General features: G+C 45.9%; 6 non-coding genes across 6 annotated transcripts; all 6 read left to right on the top strand.

Annotated features, from left to right (window-relative positions):
• The first annotated feature begins 1,993 nt into the window (after positions 1-1,993).
• LOC130315331 (U2 spliceosomal RNA) lies at positions 1,994-2,184 on the top strand. Its single transcript, XR_008862876.1, has one exon. It is a non-coding gene; the product is annotated as a U2 spliceosomal RNA (small nuclear RNA).
• A 2,078-nt stretch (positions 2,185-4,262) lies between these two features.
• On the top strand, positions 4,263-4,453 carry LOC130315330 (U2 spliceosomal RNA). Its single transcript, XR_008862875.1, has one exon. It is a non-coding gene; the product is annotated as a U2 spliceosomal RNA (small nuclear RNA).
• A 2,089-nt stretch (positions 4,454-6,542) lies between these two features.
• Positions 6,543-6,733, top strand: LOC130315329 (U2 spliceosomal RNA). The gene has a single exon (XR_008862874.1). It is a non-coding gene; the product is annotated as a U2 spliceosomal RNA (small nuclear RNA).
• Positions 6,734-8,808: 2,075 nt separating this feature from the next.
• Positions 8,809-8,999, top strand: LOC130315328 (U2 spliceosomal RNA). The gene has a single exon (XR_008862873.1). It is a non-coding gene; the product is annotated as a U2 spliceosomal RNA (small nuclear RNA).
• A 2,086-nt stretch (positions 9,000-11,085) lies between these two features.
• LOC130315327 (U2 spliceosomal RNA) lies at positions 11,086-11,276 on the top strand. Its single transcript, XR_008862872.1, has one exon. It is a non-coding gene; the product is annotated as a U2 spliceosomal RNA (small nuclear RNA).
• A 2,084-nt stretch (positions 11,277-13,360) lies between these two features.
• Positions 13,361-13,551, top strand: LOC130315326 (U2 spliceosomal RNA). The gene has a single exon (XR_008862871.1). It is a non-coding gene; the product is annotated as a U2 spliceosomal RNA (small nuclear RNA).
• The last annotated feature ends 1,947 nt before the right edge of the window (positions 13,552-15,498 follow it).

Below are 15,498 nucleotides of genomic sequence, written 5' to 3'. Positions count from 1 at the left end.
CTGCTGCAGCCAAAAAACAAAAGGTGGTGCTGCTGCTGCTTCTGCTGCTTCTGCTTGTGTCTGGCCGCTGTTGGAGCGTCCAGGCACAGGACTTCTGCTGCTGCTGACTAAATGGCCTCCTTAATTGGATCATTTGAGTAGCCAGCACACCTGTGCAGGTAGGGCATGACATGATAGGCAGCTGCCTTGATAGCGGGTGGGTGCTGAATGTTCCTAATTGACAAAATAAGATTAATGCTTATGAAGAAATATAAAATCTCATCCCTTCCCCAATATCGCGCCACACCCCTACCCCTTAATTCCCTGGTTGAACTTGATGGACATATGTCTTTTTTCGACCGTACTAACTATGTAACTATGTAACATAACATGGGGGGGTCTCCTGGCTGTTCACACAGGTGTGTCATTGCTGTACATTGACCATGCATTGCTTCTGTGGTATTGCAAAGGCAAAGACAAATGCTTCCAGCCATCCATTGCACTAATGGATTGGTCATCAGCTGGCTGTCTATGTCCCGCATCAATATAGACCAAAGTACAGAGGGTTAGGCTATGCTATAGTGCACCTACCTGATGCATCAGAAGGTGCGAGGCCCTTGCTAAATTCTGTGCACAGACTTTGAGATCTATGCTTTAGACTGTATCTAAACCTGCTCCAACATGGACTGACATTCTGGCCTACTTTCAGCCGATGCGACTTGTCTGTCGCTGAACAGTCGCTTTTTATGTATTCAGCACCTATGTATAATGTTGTAAAAATGCTCTAGAAGCTAAAGTCGCAGAAATGTCACACATATTTGGCCTGCAACTTTCTGTGCGACAAATTCAGACAGGAAAAATCAGTATAAATCCTTAGAAAATTATCCCCCAGTGTCTCCATCTGCTGGCGGTATTGAATAAGCATTGCTGCACTGATGGGGTATGCATTAGACGAAAAAAAAGAAGAAAAAGAAGAATAATACGCCCAGAAAAGAGGCGAAAAGGAGAAAAACGTAAAAAAACGTGAAAAAAAAGTAAGAGGAAGAGAAGGGAAAAAAAGGTGGAAATGGGTTTAAAAGTGATTTCGGCGGAGAAATATATATATATATATATATATATATATATATATATATATATATATACGCGCACACACACACATATATATAAACGTATTCTCCGTTGAGATATTGCAGCCGCTGCTGTGTCCAGGCCCAGGAGCCTTAGCACTGTGCTGTGATGTCACTCAATACCACTGACATCACTAGGTGTAAACAACATCTCTCCTTTGCTGTGTATGTGACTATGGAGCTGTTTGGTGATGTCGTCTATTATGGCCTTCATAGAAGCAACAGGAGATTGTTGCATCCATCTAGAACCCTCAGAACTACAGTGCTATGATGTCACTCACTTCCACAGGCCTTGCAGAGTGTAAACAACAACAACCCAGCTTTGTTGTGTATGTAACCATAGGGATTGTGATGTCACCTAGAACCTTCACAGCAGCGACAGCTTTATGAGGAGCATCAGCACTGCTCTGCCTGAGCAGAACCATCACCGCCATAGGTTGTCAAATAACCCGGATTTAAAACACACAGGTAAGTCCAATGGGGTGCAGGCATGTCCTCTATGCTTACAGCTTCCCGTGGGTGTTGGTTTGATACCGTTTGGGGACAGCCAAGGAGGCATCTGCAGGCAACAAAGGTAGGTGTGTGCTTGTGTGTGTGTTTCCTATGCAGATCCTAAGCCCAGTGTCACATGCAAGTAGGAGGAGTAAGAAGGGTTCCTGGCAAATCCGGGTTATGGATTGCATTTAAAAAGGCCCCGTGGGAGTGCAATGGGCCCCTGTCTTGCTGCTTAGCAATAATGGTATGGGTTTAGGTTCTGCTGTGTGTACTGGTGGTTGACTGCCCCCCAGCCCAGAGTGTGCATGGAAAATTGTCTGGCAGCCTCCCTGACAGCAAGCAGTGATAGTGCCCATGAAGGGGACCTTGTTGGGCCCGCCCCTTTCACGGTTATCGCTTCTCGGCCTTTTGGCTAAGATCAAGTGTAGTATCTGTTCTTATCAGTTTAATATCTGATACGTCCCCTATCTGGGGACCATATATTAAATGGATTTTTGAGAACGGGGGCCGATTTCGAAGCTTGCTTCCGTCGCCCTATGCATTGACCCGATATGGCAGTATCTTCGGGTACAGTGCACCACCCCCTTACAGGGTTAAAAAGAAAGATTCCTACTTTCATTGCTACCTGCTTGCTGGCTAGCCAGCTAGCCAGCCCTGTGGGCCTTGCTGCTGCTGCTGCTGCTGCTGCAGCCAAAAAACAAAAGGTGGTGCTTCTGCTGCTTCTGCTTGTGTCTGGCCGCTGTTGGAGCGTCCAGGCACAGGACTTCTGCTGCTGCTGACTAAATGGCCTCCTTAATTGGATCATTTGAGTAGCCAGCACACCTGTGCAGGTAGGGCATGACATGATAGGCAGCTGCCTTGATAGCGGGTGGGTGCTGAATGTTCCTAATTGACAAAATAAGATTAATGCTTATGAAGAAATATAAAATCTCATCCCTTCCCCAATATCGCGCCACACCCCTACCCCTTAATTCCCTGGTTGAACTTGATGGACATATGTCTTTTTTCGACCGTACTAACTATGTAACTATGTAACATAACATGGGGGGGTCTCCTGGCTGTTCACACAGGTGTGTCATTGCTGTACATTGACCATGCATTGCTTCTGTGGTATTGCAAAGGCAAAGACAAATGCTTCCAGCCATCCATTGCACTAATGGATTGGTCATCAGCTGGCTGTCTATGTCCCGCATCAATATAGACCAAAGTACAGAGGGTTAGGCTATGCTATAGTGCACCTACCTGATGCATCAGAAGGTGCGAGGCCCTTGCTAAATTCTGTGCACAGACTTTGAGATCTATGCTTTAGACTGTATCTAAACCTGCTCCAACATGGACTGACATTCTGGCCTACTTTCAGCCGATGCGACTTGTCTGTCGCTGAACAGTCGCTTTTTATGTATTCAGCACCTATGTATAATGTTGTAAAAATGCTCTAGAAGCTAAAGTCGCAGAAATGTCACACATATTTGGCCTGCAACTTTCTGTGCGACAAATTCAGACAGGAAAAATCAGTATAAATCCTTAGAAAATTATCCCCCAGTGTCTCCATCTGCTGGCGGTATTGAATAAGCATTGCTGCACTGATGGGGTATGCATTAGACGAAAAAAAAGAAGAAAAAGAAGAATAATACGCCCAGAAAAGAGGCGAAAAGGAGAAAAACGTAAAAAAACGTGAAAAAAAAGTAAGAGGAAGAGAAGGGAAAAAAAGGTGGAAATGGGTTTAAAAGTGATTTCGGCGGAGAAATATATATATATATATATATATATATATATATATATATATATACGCGCACACACACACATATATATAAACGTATTCTCCGTTGAGATATTGCAGCCGCTGCTGTGTCCAGGCCCAGGAGCCTTAGCACTGTGCTGTGATGTCACTCAATACCACTGACATCACTAGGTGTAAACAACATCTCTCCTTTGCTGTGTATGTGACTATGGAGCTGTTTGGTGATGTCGTCTATTATGGCCTTCATAGAAGCAACAGGAGATTGTTGCATCCATCTAGAACCCTCAGAACTACAGTGCTATGATGTCACTCACTTCCACAGGCCTTGCAGAGTGTAAACAACAACAACCCAGCTTTGTTGTGTATGTAACCATAGGGATTGTGATGTCACCTAGAACCTTCACAGCAGCGACAGCTTTATGAGGAGCATCAGCACTGCTCTGCCTGAGCAGAACCATCACCGCCATAGGTTGTCAAATAACCCGGATTTAACCCACACAGGTAAGTCCAATGGGGTGCAGGCATGTCCTCTATGCTTACAGCTTCCCGTGGGTGTTGGTTTGATACCGTTTGGGGACAGCCAAGGAGGCATCTGCAGGCAACAAAGGTAGGTGTGTGCTTGTGTGTGTGTTTCCTATGCAGATCCTAAGCCCAGTGTCACATGCAAGTAGGAGGAGTAAGAAGGGTTCCTGGCAAATCCGGGTTATGGATTGCATTTAAAAAGGCCCCGTGGGAGTGCAATGGGCCCCTGTCTTGCTGCTTAGCAATAATGGTATGGGTTTAGGTTCTGCTGTGTGTACTGGTGGTTGACTGCCCCCCAGCCCAGAGTGTGCATGGAAAATTGTCTGGCAGCCTCCCTGACAGCAAGCAGTGATAGTGCCCATGAAGGGGACCTTGTTGGGCCCGCCCCTTTCACGGTTATCGCTTCTCGGCCTTTTGGCTAAGATCAAGTGTAGTATCTGTTCTTATCAGTTTAATATCTGATACGTCCCCTATCTGGGGACCATATATTAAATGGATTTTTGAGAACGGGGGCCGATTTCGAAGCTTGCTTCCGTCGCCCTATGCATTGACCCGATATGGCAGTATCTTCGGGTACAGTGCACCACCCCCTTACAGGGTTAAAAAGAAAGATTCCTACTTTCATTGCTACCTGCTTGCTGGCTAGCCAGCTAGCCAGCCCTGTGGGCCTTGCTGCTGCTGCTGCTGCTGCTGCAGCCAAAAAACAAAAGGTGGTGCTGCTGCTGCTTCTGCTGCTTCTGCTTGTGTCTGGCCGCTGTTGGAGCGTCCAGGCACAGGACTTCTGCTGCTGCTGACTAAATGGCCTCCTTAATTGGATCATTTGAGTAGCCAGCACACCTGTGCAGGTAGGGCATGACATGATAGGCAGCTGCCTTGATAGCGGGTGGGTGCTGAATGTTCCTAATTGACAAAATAAGATTAATGCTTATGAAGAAATATAAAATCTCATCCCTTCCCCAATATCGCGCCACACCCCTACCCCTTAATTCCCTGGTTGAACTTGATGGACATATGTCTTTTTTCGACCGTACTAACTATGTAACTATGTAACATAACATGGGGGGGTCTCCTGGCTGTTCACACAGGTGTGTCATTGCTGTACATTGACCATGCATTGCTTCTGTGGTATTGCAAAGGCAAAGACAAATGCTTCCAGCCATCCATTGCACTAATGGATTGGTCATCAGCTGGCTGTCTATGTCCCGCATCAATATAGACCAAAGTACAGAGGGTTAGGCTATGCTATAGTGCACCTACCTGATGCATCAGAAGGTGCGAGGCCCTTGCTAAATTCTGTGCACAGACTTTGAGATCTATGCTTTAGACTGTATCTAAACCTGCTCCAACATGGACTGACATTCTGGCCTACTTTCAGCCGATGCGACTTGTCTGTCGCTGAACAGTCGCTTTTTATGTATTCAGCACCTATGTATAATGTTGTAAAAATGCTCTAGAAGCTAAAGTCGCAGAAATGTCACACATATTTGGCCTGCAACTTTCTGTGCGACAAATTCAGACAGGAAAAATCAGTATAAATCCTTAGAAAATTATCCCCCAGTGTCTCCATCTGCTGGCGGTATTGAATAAGCATTGCTGCACTGATGGGGTATGCATTAGACGAAAAAAAAGAAGAAAAAGAAGAATAATACGCCCAGAAAAGAGGCGAAAAGGAGAAAAACGTAAAAAAACGTGAAAAAAAAGTAAGAGGAAGAGAAGGGAAAAAAAGGTGGAAATGGGTTTAAAAGTGATTTCGGCGGAGAAATATATATATATATATATATATATATATATATATATATATATATACGCGCACACACACACATATATATAAACGTATTCTCCGTTGAGATATTGCAGCCGCTGCTGTGTCCAGGCCCAGGAGCCTTAGCACTGTGCTGTGATGTCACTCAATACCACTGACATCACTAGGTGTAAACAACATCTCTCCTTTGCTGTGTATGTGACTATGGAGCTGTTTGGTGATGTCGTCTATTATGGCCTTCATAGAAGCAACAGGAGATTGTTGCATCCATCTAGAACCCTCAGAACTACAGTGCTATGATGTCACTCACTTCCACAGGCCTTGCAGAGTGTAAACAACAACAACCCAGCTTTGTTGTGTATGTAACCATAGGGATTGTGATGTCACCTAGAACCTTCACAGCAGCGACAGCTTTATGAGGAGCATCAGCACTGCTCTGCCTGAGCAGAACCATCACCGCCATAGGTTGTCAAATAACCCGGATTTAACCCACACAGGTAAGTCCAATGGGGTGCAGGCATGTCCTCTATGCTTACAGCTTCCCGTGGGTGTTGGTTTGATACCGTTTGGGGACAGCCAAGGAGGCATCTGCAGGCAACAAAGGTAGGTGTGTGCTTGTGTGTGTGTTTCCTATGCAGATCCTAAGCCCAGTGTCACATGCAAGTAGGAGGAGTAAGAAGGGTTCCTGGCAAATCCGGGTTATGGATTGCATTTAAAAAGGCCCCGTGGGAGTGCAATGGGCCCCTGTCTTGCTGCTTAGCAATAATGGTATGGGTTTAGGTTCTGCTGTGTGTACTGGTGGTTGACTGCCCCCCAGCCCAGAGTGTGCATGGAAAATTGTCTGGCAGCCTCCCTGACAGCAAGCAGTGATAGTGCCCATGAAGGGGACCTTGTTGGGCCCGCCCCTTTCACGGTTATCGCTTCTCGGCCTTTTGGCTAAGATCAAGTGTAGTATCTGTTCTTATCAGTTTAATATCTGATACGTCCCCTATCTGGGGACCATATATTAAATGGATTTTTGAGAACGGGGGCCGATTTCGAAGCTTGCTTCCGTCGCCCTATGCATTGACCCGATATGGCAGTATCTTCGGGTACAGTGCACCACCCCCTTACAGGGTTAAAAAGAAAGATTCCTACTTTCATTGCTACCTGCTTGCTGGCTAGCCAGCTAGCCAGCCCTGTGGGCCTTGCTGCTGCTGCTGCTGCAGCCAAAAAACAAAAGGTGGTGCTGCTGCTGCTTCTGCTGCTTCTGCTTGTGTCTGGCCGCTGTTGGAGCGTCCAGGCACAGGACTTCTGCTGCTGCTGACTAAATGGCCTCCTTAATTGGATCATTTGAGTAGCCAGCACACCTGTGCAGGTAGGGCATGACATGATAGGCAGCTGCCTTGATAGCGGGTGGGTGCTGAATGTTCCTAATTGACAAAATAAGATTAATGCTTATGAAGAAATATAAAATCTCATCCCTTCCCCAATATCGCGCCACACCCCTACCCCTTAATTCCCTGGTTGAACTTGATGGACATATGTCTTTTTTCGACCGTACTAACTATGTAACTATGTAACATAACATGGGGGGGTCTCCTGGCTGTTCACACAGGTGTGTCATTGCTGTACATTGACCATGCATTGCTTCTGTGGTATTGCAAAGGCAAAGACAAATGCTTCCAGCCATCCATTGCACTAATGGATTGGTCATCAGCTGGCTGTCTATGTCCCGCATCAATATAGACCAAAGTACAGAGGGTTAGGCTATGCTATTGTGCACCTACCTGATGCATCAGAAGGTGCGAGGCCCTTGCTAAATTCTGTGCACAGACTTTGAGATCTATGCTTTAGACTGTATCTAAACCTGCTCCAACATGGACTGACATTCTGGCCTACTTTCAGCCGATGCGACTTGTCTGTCGCTGAACAGTCGCTTTTTATGTATTCAGCACCTATGTATAATGTTGTAAAAATGCTCTAGAAGCTAAAGTCGCAGAAATGTCACACATATTTGGCCTGCAACTTTCTGTGCGACAAATTCAGACAGGAAAAATCAGTATAAATCCTTAGAAAATTATCCCCCAGTGTCTCCATCTGCTGGCGGTATTGAATAAGCATTGCTGCACTGATGGGGTATGCATTAGACGAAAAAAAAGAAGAAAAAGAAGAATAATACGCCAAGAAAAGAGGCGAAAAGGAGAAAAACGTAAAAAAACGTGAAAAAAAAGTAAGAGGAAGAGAAGGGAAAAAAAGGTGGAAATGGGTTTAAAAGTGATTTCGGCGGAGAAATATATATATATATATATATATATATATATATATATACGCGCACACACACACATATATATAAACGTATTCTCCGTTGAGATATTGCAGCCGCTGCTGTGTCCAGGCCCAGGAGCCTTAGCACTGTGCTGTGATGTCACTCAATACCACTGACATCACTAGGTGTAAACAACATCTCTCCTTTGCTGTGTATGTGACTATGGAGCTGTTTGGTGATGTCGTCTATTATGGCCTTCATAGAAGCAACAGGAGATTGTTGCATCCATCTAGAACCCTCAGAACTACAGTGCTATGATGTCACTCACTTCCACAGGCCTTGCAGAGTGTAAACAACAACAACCCAGCTTTGTTGTGTATGTAACCATAGGGATTGTGATGTCACCTAGAACCTTCACAGCAGCGACAGCTTTATGAGGAGCATCAGCACTGCTCTGCCTGAGCAGAACCATCACCGCCATAGGTTGTCAAATAACCCGGATTTAACCCACACAGGTAAGTCCAATGGGGTGCAGGCATGTCCTCTATGCTTACAGCTTCCCGTGGGTGTTGGTTTGATACCGTTTGGGGACAGCCAAGGAGGCATCTGCAGGCAACAAAGGTAGGTGTGTGCTTGTGTGTGTGTTTCCTATGCAGATCCTAAGCCCAGTGTCACATGCAAGTAGGAGGAGTAAGAAGGGTTCCTGGCAAATCCGGGTTATGGATTGCATTTAAAAAGGCCCCGTGGGAGTGCAATGGGCCCCTGTCTTGCTGCTTAGCAATAATGGTATGGGTTTAGGTTCTGCTGTGTGTACTGGTGGTTGACTGCCCCCCAGCCCAGAGTGTGCATGGAAAATTGTCTGGCAGCCTCCCTGACAGCAAGCAGTGATAGTGCCCATGAAGGGGACCTTGTTGGGCCCGCCCCTTTCACGGTTATCGCTTCTCGGCCTTTTGGCTAAGATCAAGTGTAGTATCTGTTCTTATCAGTTTAATATCTGATACGTCCCCTATCTGGGGACCATATATTAAATGGATTTTTGAGAACGGGGGCCGATTTCGAAGCTTGCTTCCGTCGCCCTATGCATTGACCCGATATGGCAGTATCTTCGGGTACAGTGCACCACCCCCTTACAGGGTTAAAAAGAAAGATTCCTACTTTCATTGCTACCTGCTTGCTGGCTAGCCAGCTAGCCAGCCCTGTGGGCCTTGCTGCTGCTGCTGCTGCTGCTGCAGCCAAAAAACAAAAGGTGGTGCTGCTGCTGCTTCTGCTGCTTCTGCTTGTGTCTGGCCGCTGTTGGAGCGTCCAGGCACAGGACTTCTGCTGCTGCTGACTAAATGGCCTCCTTAATTGGATCATTTGAGTAGCCAGCACACCTGTGCAGGTAGGGCATGACATGATAGGCAGCTGCCTTGATAGCGGGTGGGTGCTGAATGTTCCTAATTGACAAAATAAGATTAATGCTTATGAAGAAATATAAAATCTCATCCCTTCCCCAATATCGCGCCACACCCCTACCCCTTAATTCCCTGGTTGAACTTGATGGACATATGTCTTTTTTCGACCGTACTAACTATGTAACTATGTAACATAACATGGGGGGGTCTCCTGGCTGTTCACACAGGTGTGTCATTGCTGTACATTGACCATGCATTGCTTCTGTGGTATTGCAAAGGCAAAGACAAATGCTTCCAGCCATCCATTGCACTAATGGATTGGTCATCAGCTGGCTGTCTATGTCCCGCATCAATATAGACCAAAGTACAGAGGGTTAGGCTATGCTATAGTGCACCTACCTGATGCATCAGAAGGTGCGAGGCCCTTGCTAAATTCTGTGCACAGACTTTGAGATCTATGCTTTAGACTGTATCTAAACCTGCTCCAACATGGACTGACATTCTGGCCTACTTTCAGCCGATGCGACTTGTCTGTCGCTGAACAGTCGCTTTTTATGTATTCAGCACCTATGTATAATGTTGTAAAAATGCTCTAGAAGCTAAAGTCGCAGAAATGTCACACATATTTGGCCTGCAACTTTCTGTGCGACAAATTCAGACAGGAAAAATCAGTATAAATCCTTAGAAAATTATCCCCCAGTGTCTCCATCTGCTGGCGGTATTGAATAAGCATTGCTGCACTGATGGGGTATGCATTAGACGAAAAAAAAGAAGAAAAAGAAGAATAATACGCCCAGAAAAGAGGCGAAAAGGAGAAAAACGTAAAAAAACGTGAAAAAAAAGTAAGAGGAAGAGAAGGGAAAAAAAGGTGGAAATGGGTTTAAAAGTGATTTCGGCGGAGAAATATATATATATATATATATATATATATATATATATATATACGCGCACACACACACATATATATAAACGTATTCTCCGTTGAGATATTGCAGCCGCTGCTGTGTCCAGGCCCAGGAGCCTTAGCACTGTGCTGTGATGTCACTCAATACCACTGACATCACTAGGTGTAAACAACATCTCTCCTTTGCTGTGTATGTGACTATGGAGCTGTTTGGTGATGTCGTCTATTATGGCCTTCATAGAAGCAACAGGAGATTGTTGCATCCATCTAGAACCCTCAGAACTACAGTGCTATGATGTCACTCACTTCCACAGGCCTTGCAGAGTGTAAACAACAACAACCCAGCTTTGTCGTGTATGTAACCATAGGGATTTGTGATGTCACCTAGAACCTTCACAGCAGCGACAGCTTTATGAGGAGCATCAGCACTGCTCTGCCTGAGCAGAACCATCACCGCCATAGGTTGTCAAATAACCCGGATTTAACCCACACAGGTAAGTCCAATGGGGTGCAGGCATGTCCTCTATGCTTACAGCTTCCCGTGGGTGTTGGTTTGATACCGTTTGGGGACAGCCAAGGAGGCATCTGCAGGCAACAAAGGTAGGTGTGTGCTTGTGTGTGTGTTTCCTATGCAGATCCTAAGCCCAGTGTCACATGCAAGTAGGAGGAGTAAGAAGGGTTCCTGGCAAATCCGGGTTATGGATTGCATTTAAAAAGGCCCCGTGGGAGTGCAATGGGCCCCTGTCTTGCTGCTTAGCAATAATGGTATGGGTTTAGGTTCTGCTGTGTGTACTGGTGGTTGACTGCCCCCCAGCCCAGAGTGTGCATGGAAAATTGTCTGGCAGCCTCCCTGACAGCAAGCAGTGATAGTGCCCATGAAGGGGACCTTGTTGGGCCCGCCCCTTTCACGGTTATCGCTTCTCGGCCTTTTGGCTAAGATCAAGTGTAGTATCTGTTCTTATCAGTTTAATATCTGATACGTCCCCTATCTGGGGACCATATATTAAATGGATTTTTGAGAACGGGGGCCGATTTCGAAGCTTGCTTCCGTCGCCCTATGCATTGACCCGATATGGCAGTATCTTCGGGTACAGTGCACCACCCCCTTACAGGGTTAAAAAGAAAGATTCCTACTTTCATTGCTACCTGCTTGCTGGCTAGCCAGCTAGCCAGCCCTGTGGGCCTTGCTGCTGCTGCTGCTGCTGCAGCCAAAAAACAAAAGGTGGTGCTGCTGCTGCTTCTGCTGCTTCTGCTTGTGTCTGGCCGCTGTTGGAGCGTCCAGGCACAGGACTTCTGCTGCTGCTGACTAAATGGCCTCCTTAATTGGATCATTTGAGTAGCCAGCACACCTGTGCAGGTAGGGCATGACATGATAGGCAGCTGCCTTGATAGCGGGTGGGTGCTGAATGTTCCTAATTGACAAAATAAGATTAATGCTTATGAAGAAATATAAAATCTCATCCCTTCCCCAATATCGCGCCACACCCCTACCCCTTAATTCCCTGGTTGAACTTGATGGACATATGTCTTTTTTCGACCGTACTAACTATGTAACTATGTAACATAACATGGGGGGGTCTCCTGGCTGTTCACACAGGTGTGTCATTGCTGTACATTGACCATGCATTGCTTCTGTGGTATTGCAAAGGCAAAGACAAATGCTTCCAGCCATCCATTGCACTAATGGATTGGTCATCAGCTGGCTGTCTATGTCCCGCATCAATATAGACCAAAGTACAGAGGGTTAGGCTATGCTATAGTGCACCTACCTGATGCATCAGAAGGTGCGAGGCCCTTGCTAAATTCTGTGCACAGACTTTGAGATCTATGCTTTAGACTGTATCTAAACCTGCTCCAACATGGACTGACATTCTGGCCTACTTTCAGCCGATGCGACTTGTCTGTCGCTGAACAGTCGCTTTTTATGTATTCAGCACCTATGTATAATGTTGTAAAAATGCTCTAGAAGCTAAAGTCGCAGAAATGTCACACATATTTGGCCTGCAACTTTCTGTGCGACAAATTCAGACAGGAAAAATCAGTATAAATCCTTAGAAAATTATCCCCCAGTGTCTCCATCTGCTGGCGGTATTGAATAAGCATTGCTGCACTGATGGGGTATGCATTAGACGAAAAAAAAGAAGAAAAAGAAGAATAATACGCCCAGAAAAGAGGCGAAAAGGAGAAAAACGTAAAAAAACGTGAAAAAAAAGTAAGAGGAAGAGAAGGGAAAAAAAGGTGGAAATGGGTTTAAAAGTGATTTCGGCGGAGAAATATATATATATATATATATATATATATATATATATATATATACGCGCACACACACACATATATATAAACGTATTCTCCGTTGAGATATTGCAGCCGCTGCTGTGTCCAGGCCCAGGAGCCTTAGCACTGTGCTGTGATGTCACTCAATACCACTGACATCACTAGGTGTAAACAACATCTCTCCTTTGCTGTGTATGTGACTATGGAGCTGTTTGGTGATGTCGTCTATTATGGCCTTCATAGAAGCAACAGGAGATTGTTGCATCCATCTAGAACCCTCAGAACTACAGTGCTATGATGTCACTCACTTCCACAGGCCTTGCAGAGTGTAAACAACAACAACCCAGCTTTGTTGTGTATGTAACCATAGGGATTGTGATGTCACCTAGAACCTTCACAGCAGCGACAGCTTTATGAGGAGCATCAGCCCTGCTCTGCCTGAGCAGAACCATCACCGCCATAGGTTGTCAAATAACCCGGATTTAACCCACACAGGTAAGTCCAATGGGGTGCAGGCATGTCCTCTATGCTTACAGCTTCCCGTGGGTGTTGGTTTGATACCGTTTGGGGACAGCCAAGGAGGCATCTGCAGGCAACAAAGGTAGGTGTGTGCTTGTGTGTGTGTTTCCTATGCAGATCCTAAGCCCAGTGTCACATGCAAGTAGGAGGAGTAAGAAGGGTTCCTGGCAAATCCGGGTTATGGATTGCATTTAAAAAGGCCCCGTGGGAGTGCAATGGGCCCCTGTCTTGCTGCTTAGCAATAATGGTATGGGTTTAGGTTCTGCTGTGTGTACTGGTGGTTGACTGCCCCCCAGCCCAGAGTGTGCATGGAAAATTGTCTGGCAGCCTCCCTGACAGCAAGCAGTGATAGTGCCCATGAAGGGGACCTTGTTGGGCCCGCCCCTTTCACGGTTATCGCTTCTCGGCCTTTTGGCTAAGATCAAGTGTAGTATCTGTTCTTATCAGTTTAATATCTGATACGTCCCCTATCTGGGGACCATATATTAAATGGATTTTTGAGAACGGGGGCCGATTTCGAAGCTTGCTTCCGTCGCCCTATGCATTGACCCGATATGGCAGTATCTTCGGGTACAGTGCACCACCCCCTTACAGGGTTAAAAAGAAAGATTCCTACTTTCATTGCTACCTGCTTGCTGGCTAGCCAGCTAGCCAGCCCTGTGGGCCTTGCTGCTGCTGCTGCTGCAGCCAAAAAACAAAAGGTGGTGCTGCTGCTGCTTCTGCTGCTTCTGCTTGTGTCTGGCCGCTGTTGGAGCGTCCAGGCACAGGACTTCTGCTGCTGCTGACTAAATGGCCTCCTTAATTGGATCATTTGAGTAGCCAGCACACCTGTGCAGGTAGGGCATGACATGATAGGCAGCTGCCTTGATAGCGGGTGGGTGCTGAATGTTCCTAATTGACAAAATAAGATTAATGCTTATGAAGAAATATAAAATCTCATCCCTTCCCCAATATCGCGCCACACCCCTACCCCTTAATTCCCTGGTTGAACTTGATGGACATATGTCTTTTTTCGACCGTACTAACTATGTAACTATGTAACATAACATGGGGGGGTCTCCTGGCTGTTCACACAGGTGTGTCATTGCTGTACATTGACCATGCATTGCTTCTGTGGTATTGCAAAGGCAAAGACAAATGCTTCCAGCCATCCATTGCACTAATGGATTGGTCATCAGCTGGCTGTCTATGTCCCGCATCAATATAGACCAAAGTACAGAGGGTTAGGCTATGCTATAGTGCACCTACCTGATGCATCAGAAGGTGCGAGGCCCTTGCTAAATTCTGTGCACAGACTTTGAGATCTATGCTTTAGACTGTATCTAAACCTGCTCCAACATGGACTGACATTCTGGCCTACTTTCAGCCGATGCGACTTGTCTGTCGCTGAACAGTCGCTTTTTATGTATTCAGCACCTATGTATAATGTTGTAAAAATGCTCTAGAAGCTAAAGTCGCAGAAATGTCACACATATTTGGCCTGCAACTTTCTGTGCGACAAATTCAGACAGGAAAAATCAGTATAAATCCTTAGAAAATTATCCCCCAGTGTCTCCATCTGCTGGCGGTATTGAATAAGCATTGCTGCACTGATGGGGTATGCATTAGACGAAAAAAAAGAAGAAAAAGAAGAATAATACGCCCAGAAAAGAGGCGAAAAGGAGAAAAACGTAAAAAAACGTGAAAAAAAAGTAAGAGGAAGAGAAGGGAAAAAAAGGTGGAAATGGGTTTAAAAGTGATTTCGGCGGAGAAATATATATATATATATATATATATATATATATATATATATATACGCGCACACACACACATATATATAAACGTATTCTCCGTTGAGATATTGCAGCCGCTGCTGTGTCCAGGCCCAGGAGCCTTAGCACTGTGCTGTGATGTCACTCAATACCACTGACATCACTAGGTGTAAACAACATCTCTCCTTTGCTGTGTATGTGACTATGGAGCTGTTTGGTGATGTCGTCTATTATGGCCTTCATAGAAGCAACAGGAGATTGTTGCATCCATCTAGAACCCTCAGAACTACAGTGCTATGATGTCACTCACTTCCACAGGCCTTGCAGAGTGTAAACAACAACAACCCAGCTTTGTTGTGTATGTAACCATAGGGATTGTGATGTCACCTAGAACCTTCACAGCAGCGACAGCTTTATGAGGAGCATCAGCACTGCTCTGCCTGAGCAGAACCATCACCGCCATAGGTTGTCAAATAACCCGGATTTAACCCACACAGGTAAGTCCAATGGGGTGCAGGCATGTCCTCTATGCTTACAGCTTCCCGTGGGTGTTGGTTTGATACCGTTTGGGGACAGCCAAGGAGGCATCTGCAGGCAACAAAGGTAGGTGTGTGCTTGTGTGTGTGTTTCCTATGCAGATCCTAAGCCCAGTGTCACATGCAAGTAGGAGGAGTAAGAAGGGTTCCTGGCAAATCCGGGTTATGGATTGCATTTAAAAAGGCCCCGTGGGAGTGCAATGGGCCCCTGTCTTGCTGCTTAGCAATAATGGTATGGGTTTAGGT

Source organism: Hyla sarda, unplaced genomic scaffold, assembly GCF_029499605.1.
Source record: "Hyla sarda isolate aHylSar1 unplaced genomic scaffold, aHylSar1.hap1 scaffold_1869, whole genome shotgun sequence".
Classification (NCBI taxonomy): Eukaryota; Metazoa; Chordata; class Amphibia; order Anura; family Hylidae; genus Hyla; species Hyla sarda.
Note: the sequence above shows the minus strand (reverse complement) of the source record. Positions and strands in the feature narration are given on the sequence as shown.